This window comes from Pogona vitticeps, chromosome 1 (assembly GCF_051106095.1).
Source record: "Pogona vitticeps strain Pit_001003342236 chromosome 1, PviZW2.1, whole genome shotgun sequence".
NCBI classification, from domain to species: domain Eukaryota; kingdom Metazoa; phylum Chordata; class Lepidosauria; order Squamata; family Agamidae; genus Pogona; species Pogona vitticeps.
This window is the reverse complement of record NC_135783.1, coordinates 324,105,427-324,114,256: the sequence shown is the minus strand read 5'-3', so window position 1 is coordinate 324,114,256 and position 8,830 is coordinate 324,105,427. Positions and strand designations below refer to the sequence as shown.

Below are 8,830 nucleotides of genomic sequence, written 5' to 3'. Positions count from 1 at the left end.
ACACTGAATTATTTCTAAAGAGTAAACTTGCACACTCTGGATGGACAACAGCTCAATCTTAGAGCACATGCTGTGTCCACTGAATATTCCAGGTTCAAATCCTGGCATCTCCAGGATGGGCTGGGAAATACTTCTTTTTAAGACCCCTGAGAGCTGTTGACAGCCAACATAGACAATAATCAAGACGGCCTGAGGGTCAGTATTGTTAGGAGGCACTCCCCCAGCTTCTAAGGAGACAGAAAGCATATATGTATCTTGCTGAGGAAGATTCTCTTCCCTTCCTACCATTTGTTGCCTGCGAGAGACATTTCTTCTTGTTTTTCCTCAGGCACGCCTGAATGCAACATCGCTAGCCGCAAAGTGCTTCACATGCAAATGAAAAAAGCATAATGGTTGCTGCATGGACCAATATGTGCACATTGGCACTGTGTTCCCAGTGTAACAGCCCATGTTGTTCTTATTAGATGTATAGCAGTGCCAAGAATGGTGATGGTGCTGTGGAGTACAAACTAATTATCTCTAACAATTTTGCCTGCTTATTTCTCGCATGGATAGCCAGCGTCTTCAGCAGAGCTGGTTACAGAGCCAAGCTCAGACTTAAGGGCCTTTGATTGGCTCAGAGATATTTGTGTTGTTCTCTATAAAGATGAGAGTCAAAATATGGGGAGCTTCACAGTGTATAATGCTGCGTCTGCATTTCCACAGTAATTACCTAGTAAAATATCTTCTAGGTGAAGTGGTTGGAAAGTACAATCCTCCCCACACCCAGAAGCCCACAAGATGGAAGAAAACATTTGTTTATTATCTGGTAAACTAAATAGCAACTTTTTTTTGTACTGTGAGCCAGACATAAAGAAATCTGGAAGTGTTAAAACACTCTTGTACCAGCAAGCATGAGATTTGACCATACACAGACTCAAGAGAGAACAAGCGCTGTTTATTTTCGAATGGCCATTCGGGTCCCCCAGGCACGAGGGACCCCGATCAAACAATGCAAAGAACTTTTATTACTTCTAACCACAAGGAAATAAGGTTACAAAAAATATCTATTGGCAGACAATTAGGTAAGGGGGTTTGACTACAGAGTCTTCTACCTATAGGAGTTCAAGAGGGGCTGGTTTTTCTAAGTATTACTCTTGAGCAGTTCCCCCGCCCTGGGTTATTCTAATTTTGATAGCAAACCGTTACTTTTCAAGAGGAAACAAAATACACAGGATATCTATGGTTTGGCCGATATTAACCACAAACTCAGCCATCTGGGCTGCAAACCGTTGCTCGGTGCTCCAGACCCGCATATAGAGAATAACAGGATATTCTGTGGTTTCTGTAGGAACAGGTGTTCAAGATAAGCAAGTTCCCAACTTACACGAAGAAATTCATTTTCTGTTAATTTTTAGAAGAATTGGTGTCTGGGGTCTTTGTGAAGCGTTCTATAATCAATATTATCAGCTCACAGCTTCCCCCCTTTAGGACGCTTCACTAGACCCCTTAGGTTGTCAGAGAGCAAGTTCAATAGATTCATGGTGCAATCTATCAGTTGGCTTATAAACTTTGTTGGGAATGCAGTTCCTGAATAGAGGCAATAACTGAATACAGCAGCAAGAAGCTAACACACAAATGATCAGGAATGTGACTCCCACCAATACTGTCTGCAACCACCCTAAGTTAGGGATCCAGCTGGTCAGCCAACTCCAGTCTAGACCTTTGTCCTGGGTAACATGAATAGCCAATTCATGCAATTTGTCAATGTGGCAGGAGATTGCTTTGGAATATGTTAAAGCAGCAAAATCCCTGAATTTCCTCACATCCTACATGAAGTCTCAATAGGAGGAAGTCAGCGGCCGCTCCGTTCTCCAAAATCGTGTCTCTTAAACTATTAAGTTCATCTAAGACATCTAACAAGGCAGCCGAAGTATGATTTATAGTTTTGACCAGATTACAGGCTAGTCAGTTGATGGACTTGGAATTCCAGACCACCAGGCCAGGTAACCCAACCAACGAGATAGACAGACTAAGATACTCCTTTGGACTGGGCAGATGAACCTTATCATCACAGTCTGGTTCCAGCCTAGTTACTGAGCGCGTTTTCTCCTAGGCTTCTCTGTTTGAGTTAGTGAGCTTTTGGGGGGGCATAACTGCAGTTAAACAACTGAGGCAACAAACCCCAGTTGCATTTCCAGGAATGTATGTATAGGATCTGTCTCCACAGGTAAAGAACCAACCTCTCGGGAGAAGCCTATGATACTTAACGGATTTTACTTTTATAATAGAGCTGCAATTCATGTGTTCTCCTGCATCAACTGGGCCTAGAACGATGCAATGGTGATGTTTGTCCCTTTGGCATGATGTAGTATTGACACAGGGCTGTCCTCCCCCTACACTCGTATGTCCTAGAACAACTATATACTTAGTCTTTTTGTCCTGACGGGTGCCCCAACTTTGGCTACTTGATTCCAGTGGCGTTCAGGGTATCTGGGGACACACACACTGGGACCAGACAGCTGGTTAACATGTGACCTGTATCGATTCCGCCTTCCAGGCAGAAGTCCTGCTGATCCCCCACTAAGGCAGCCACTCGCAGCCAAATGTTATCATCCCCCCTCTAAGAGTCCCCATTCCGGGCCTGAGAGATACTTTGGGGTAGCAGTGCCTTCCACCTTCACCATTTGGGTGGCGTTGGTAGTATCAAGGCCCGACCTTACTATTCCTTTTTCTGTTGCTGCTCCCCTCAGGAATTCAGCTCCACTCAGGGATACTCTAGGAGGTGACCGGGACTTCAACTTCTTCATCATGGGACCCATCAGTTCCATAACCCTCTTTCCCATCGGCCGGTCTGGGTCTAGACATATTTGCACAGCCGGCTGCTTGGCGGTTAGGACAATTTCATGCCGTGGGCAGCCTTTTGTAGGTGCTGTCCACTCAATCTGCTTAATCTTGTCAAACCTGAATGCCTTGAGAAGGGTCTTTTAACCTGTTATCATGAACCTCCTGCATGAGCAGCCTGGGTTGAGTGGTATCCCTTGAGACTGGCTCACTATTAGCACCAGGAGAAAGACCATCATCCACGCTCTCATAGCCCTCATCCTTGGTTTTGGATGATTTAAAGGTACAAGCCCAACACCCAGATCCATGTACTCGGTAGCAGGGGAAACGATCATGCATCCACAATACGATTATTCCCACCCCACCAAAGGATTGGGGCAATTTGGCATCCAATATAGATCCAACTTGTATCCATGCAAGCTACCTGTACCCCCTTACTGTGTCCAGATCAGGACTATCGTAAACGTACACACCACCCTGAATCAAGTGGTGGCACTTGGAGCGTATCAGGAACACAATGACTACAGAAACAGACCTTATGGGTTCAGGGTCACCTGGCAATCGAGGCTCTGGCAACCGAAAAGTTCCTACAGATGGGACTGGCTCACTTAACATCAGGGATCTCCTGTTCCCAACACCATTTGAATTGCTGTACCCAACAACAGAAGAAAAACAGAGCAACAAGAACACCTAATACAATGACAATGCATAATCCACCTCCCAAAAGTCAAGAGTCTTTACTGAACAGAAGCTTTAGTCCTTCCTCTGGGTCTCCGTCCTTGTTCCGGAACTCTACGGACGTTCCAGGTGTCCGGAGTTGTCACCTTCTTGACTCGGGTGTGATGGATCCATGACCTTAATCCCTCCACCTTCAGTGCTGTGTCAGAAGTGAGTAGGACTACCGCTGGCTCCGACCATTTGGGCTCCAACGGGCGTGGTTCCAGACCTTGACCACTACGTAGTCCCCTGGCTGGATCTCATGCATGGGCCCACCCACATTAAAGTGTCAGCCCTGCTGAATGAAGAGAAGACACACACACAAAAAAAAAAAAACGCGAGAGAAACTGCACACAATTTTGGATCACTGCATCACTTATCACATTTGCATCTACAGTTTGTTCCAAATCTGTGAGGGGCCAGGCTCTCCCCTAGACTCTCTCAAAAGGAGACAACTTAAGCTTTCACTGGGGACAGGTCCTGACACTAGTAAGGGCCACAGGAAAGGGCCTGTGGCCACTTAATGTTGCTATCCTGAATAATTTTTTTTTTTCACTGCTGTCTTAAGCCGCCCATTAATTCATTCAACAATTTCTGAGGTTTGTGGTCAATACCATGTATGAATCTTCTACTGAATTCCAAGGACTGACGACATTTTCTGGGTTGACCCTTGTGCTGCATTATTTCTCTGGCATTTCAAACATGATGTTACAGTTCCTTTTAAGATGGGCCATACTGGTGCCTGGGTGAGAAAATACTTTTTCTATTATATTATCAAGCTGTCCTCCCCTAAGTGCTGTTGTTCATGCTGTTTCCTGACCAAGGAGGGGATCATTGCTTCGAGGACCAGCAATCAGGTGTTGCTGTCTGTCCACCACTGATCTTGATGGATCAGGTGTCCCTCCTGTGTCCACTGTTGCTCTTCCTCGCTATACGAAGGGAATTCTGGGAGGTCCAGGCCTACAAACAGGACCAGGGATTCTACATTCTCTCCAGCTGCTGCTTGCCTTGCTTCCACATCAGCAGCATGGTTTCCAAGTGCTATGGTAGAGTCCCTATTCTGGTGTTCTTTACAGTGTGTATCAACTAAATGACTAGGATAACAAACAGCATCTAGGAGGCATTGCATGAGGTTGCCGTGTTTGACCGGGGTTCCTGCAGCGGTGAGGAGATGTCTCTCTCCTTCCACAGCTGATCATATGTATGCAAAATACTCCAGAGGTATTTGCTGTCTGCATAGGGGGTCAGAGCTCTTCCTTCATCAGCCTCTAGGGCCCTGACATAGCTCTGCTGCTTGTGCTGGGAGAGCTCCTGACAGCACCACCTCCCCCCTTTTGTCAACCACCGCCCAACCTGTCTTCCTTATCCCATCTTCCACAAAGCTGTTGCCATCAGAGAACCAGACATAGTCACTGAAATCTAACTCCTCGTCTCTGAGGTCAGGCTGTGCTTTGGTCTGCAGATCCACTGCTCCAAGACAATCCTCTGGGGTTCGGACAATGGCTTTCTCACAGAGTCTATGTGTCTGTAGGTAGGTGGCTGGGTTCCACCTCTCTGTCCCACTCAAGGAGACCTTTCCTGTTTCTAGCAGGAAAGCTTGGATTTTGAGCAGCCTCCCTGAGGTGATCCATACATGGCCACGGGATTATAGCAAATTTCGGATGGCATGGTGTGACACAACTTCCAGCTTGCCTCCAATAGTCAACTTTAATTACTTGGTGACCAGGATGAATACAACAGCTACAATTCATAGGAACGCTGACCATCCCCTGGCTGTGCCATCAAGCTGCTTGCTGAGATATCCCACCACTCCCGGTCCTGCTGATTTGAGGAGGACTAAGATGCCAAGCACCACACCCTGTTTTTCATATGTAGAATCAATAGGATCCTCCAATTTCTGAAAGCCAGAGCTCTGGGGGCTCTGTAAGGCATGCTTTCAGCTTCCTTACTCCAGCTGTCACTTCTTTCTGGCTAGGCAGAGTGGGAGCCCGGGCTTTTCCTGCTGTTTGCAATATTCTACAGGGGTTGAATGTATGTCCCATGCTCCCAGATCCAGAGGCAGCAAAAGCCCATTAATCCTAGAAAGGACCTTTCTTTCCACAATCTGTGCCTTTTTCTTTGAGACCCAATAGTCCCTTTCAGCTAAGAAATTCAAGAGAACCACAGTCAAGTCCCGACACTGTTCTTGATCCGAATAGGCTCCTTGGGGTACAGGGGCATTTTCTCCTGTATTACATCTGGATACGAGGACAGCAAACTTGGTCCTAGTGTGGCTAGGAGAATTTTTGACTTGGGGACTGCTTCCTACAAAATCTGGGACCTGTACCTTTCCATCCCCATTACCTGAACCTCCTTCTCTCCCTTCAGGAGAGCCTGCCCCCTTTACATGCTGAACCACATCTAAGATCATTTTCATGTAAAATGCATCATAGTCCCTTTTTGGGACCTACGTATCTGAAAAAATCCAGATAGTTACTAATGATCAGCTCATCAAAGGTTCCCTCTGGCAACCAGTTGGCCATGCCCTGGAACCTGTCTAATGGCCACATTGTTTGGCACATCCATACCAATTCCTTCTTTTTCCTCCCTTTACCTAACACATCCCAATGTTTCAAGCCTATTTCCAAGGGAATCTGACCGTCATTAGAGGCCCTGCGGGAAGAATACTCATTTCCCTGGCTGGACTTTCTCTATTGTCCTTACTCTAATGAATTCCAAATGCGACTATCACACCACAATCACACACTCACGCTGCGGGTAGCCTAGCTGTCACCCTTCCCAATACCAAGACAGAGGAACCCTGGGCCACCCCGGGAACAGTTGTGGAACACACAGTCTCACATTCAAGCCGCCAAAACAAGATCTTTTCAGGCCTCAGAATACTCACCAAAACCACCACCACCTTTGAAGATCCGATGGTCCCTCAGGCAGGTGGGATGTCTGTTGAGTCTGGGAATGAGATCCTGAGCCAGGCTGTTTGGCAGACCAGACACGGCAGGAGACCTCCACGTTCAAAAAGGAACGATGCCGGCAGGAGGTCTGCAACTCCCTTGTCTCTCCCCTGATCAGCCACAACTTAAGAATCTCATTCAGTCAATTCTCAGAGAGGTGATAGAAAATGGTTTTTGAAATCACCTCCTTAAGCCAATTTTTAAGTGCTGCCCGCATTCTCCACCATTCTGTGAGCCAGACATAAAGAAATCTGGAAGTGTTAAAACACTCTTGTACCAGCAAGCATGAGATTTGACCATACACAGACTCAAGAGAGAACAAGCGCTGTTTATTTTCGAATGGCCATTCGGGTCCCCCAGGCACGAGGGACCCCGATCAAACAATGCAAAGAACTTTTATTACTTCTAACCACAAGGAAATAAGGTTACAAAAAATATCTATTGGCAGACAATTAGGTAAGGGGGTTTGACTACAGAGTCTTCTACCTATAGGAGTTCAAGAGGGGCTGGTTTTTCTAAGTATTACTCTTGAGCAGTTCCCCCGCCCTGGGTTATTCTAATTTTGATAGCAAACCGTTACTTTTCAAGAGGAAACAAAATACACAGGATATCTATGGTTTGGCCGATATTAACCACAAACTCAGCCATCTGGGCTGCAAACCGTTGCTCGGTGCTCCAGACCCGCATATAGAGAATAACAGGATATTCTGTGGTTTCTGTAGGAACAGGTGTTCAAGATAAGCAAGTTCCCAACTTACACGAAGAAATTCATTTTCTGTTAATTTTTAGAAGAATTGGTGTCTGGGGTCTTTGTGAAGCGTTCTATAATCAATATTATCAGCTCACAGTACGACATAAAAAATGTAGGTAATTTTAGAGCAGTGGTGCACAACTGGCAGGCTGGGGATGGCAAAGGTACCCCTAAACCCTGAGTAGTAGTTTCTCAGGCTTCCTGAACCCCAATGTGTGGGGACACAAGGAACAGCTTTGTCAGACACCACTCCCAGTCACAGAACAGTCTTCCTGCCAAAGGAGACCAGCATGATTCTGCTTTGTTGTATTAAACCGGGGGTGGGCAATTAATTTCTAAAGGGGGCCACATGAAAAATCTGAACTGTGTTTGGGGGCCGAACCAACTTTACTTAAAAATAGGCCCCAATTAGGTGGGTAGTAATAGGCCCCCATTGGGTGAGGCCCTGTGGTGAACAAACTACAAGGCTGACATAGTTAACTCCCTAAACTTTTTTAGGACTGGAGTGGCGACCGGCAGGCTGGACAGGAGCGGCTTGCTGGCCGTATGTGGCCCGTAGGCCACACTTTGCCCAGATCTGTATTAAACCCTTATTCATTTAGGCAGACCTTGTTTAGTTTCTCAAAGTCAGGGTTTTCTTTCAGAATCCAAACAGAACTAGCTCCACAGGATAGACTTTCTGTGTCATTGTCACTTGAAGAGTTTTAAACAATGTCTCACAGCTGCCTGCTATGTTCAGTTTATTAAAAACAAACAAACCTGAAACAAGAATTGTACCAGAAAACCTCTTCCCTTTTGCCTTGTGGTACTGGTTTTTCTCAGCCAGAGTAACATGCTGAGGAGAAAAAATGGCCAGTGCAATGTTTTGGTGAACCATGATGTCAAGAAACAGAAGTGGCATACTCTGGTGATCAGTAGGCTAGCCCCCTTGAGGGGTAAAGTGAGGCTCTCAGTAGGTTCAGGAAATATAGGTTGTGTACATAAAACCCTAATCTCAAACAGTAATAGTAACCTATTTTTACCTAAGCTGTTGGAGGATTTGGAGTGAAGGGAGTCTTTAATTTCGAAAAATTGCCACCAGTAAAGACATCCCAGCAGTGCTGAATGATTTTCTGGAAATCAAAGGTTCCTTCCGGTCCCATGGGAGCCTCAGGACCTGGGGGGGGGGGGAATTTTGCTTCCAACAAATCGCTGTGGCAGATGACATCATGAACTTCTCACAGCATAGCTGCAGAAACAGGATTTCATCCAGAATTTAATAAAGAACAGAGACTATATTCTAATGGGCATTGAAACTCCATGTGTGCATTAGACTGGAGTGCATGGGCATGATCCATTAGTATCAGAGTTTGCCAAGACTGAATTCCTCAAACATCCCCATACTTGACAGGGTCGGATTGCTGTCCAACTCACTGTGTGATCTAGTTTCAAAAGATTCGGATGCTGTTGGTGAGTGGCAGAATGAAACTCCTGGTTGTCTTTTAGAATTGCCAGGTTTCTGGGCCGGCTGTGCTTCCCAGAGTCTCCAAGCAGAGAGGGAAAAAACCCAACCTGAGCAGTACTAGAGGAAGAGAACGTTCTGATTTTA

The 8,830-nt window shown here is 46.0% G+C and overlaps 1 long non-coding RNA gene across 1 annotated transcript; it reads right to left on the bottom strand.

Moving 5' to 3' along the window:
- Window positions 1-916: 916 nt before the first annotated feature.
- Window positions 917-7,333, bottom strand: LOC140707495 (uncharacterized). Its single transcript, XR_012087596.2, has 2 exons — window positions 6,428-7,333; window positions 917-3,835 (listed from the first exon to the last, which is right to left on the bottom strand). It is a non-coding gene; the product is annotated as an uncharacterized LOC140707495 (long non-coding RNA).
- Between the last annotated feature and the right edge of the window lie 1,497 nt (window positions 7,334-8,830).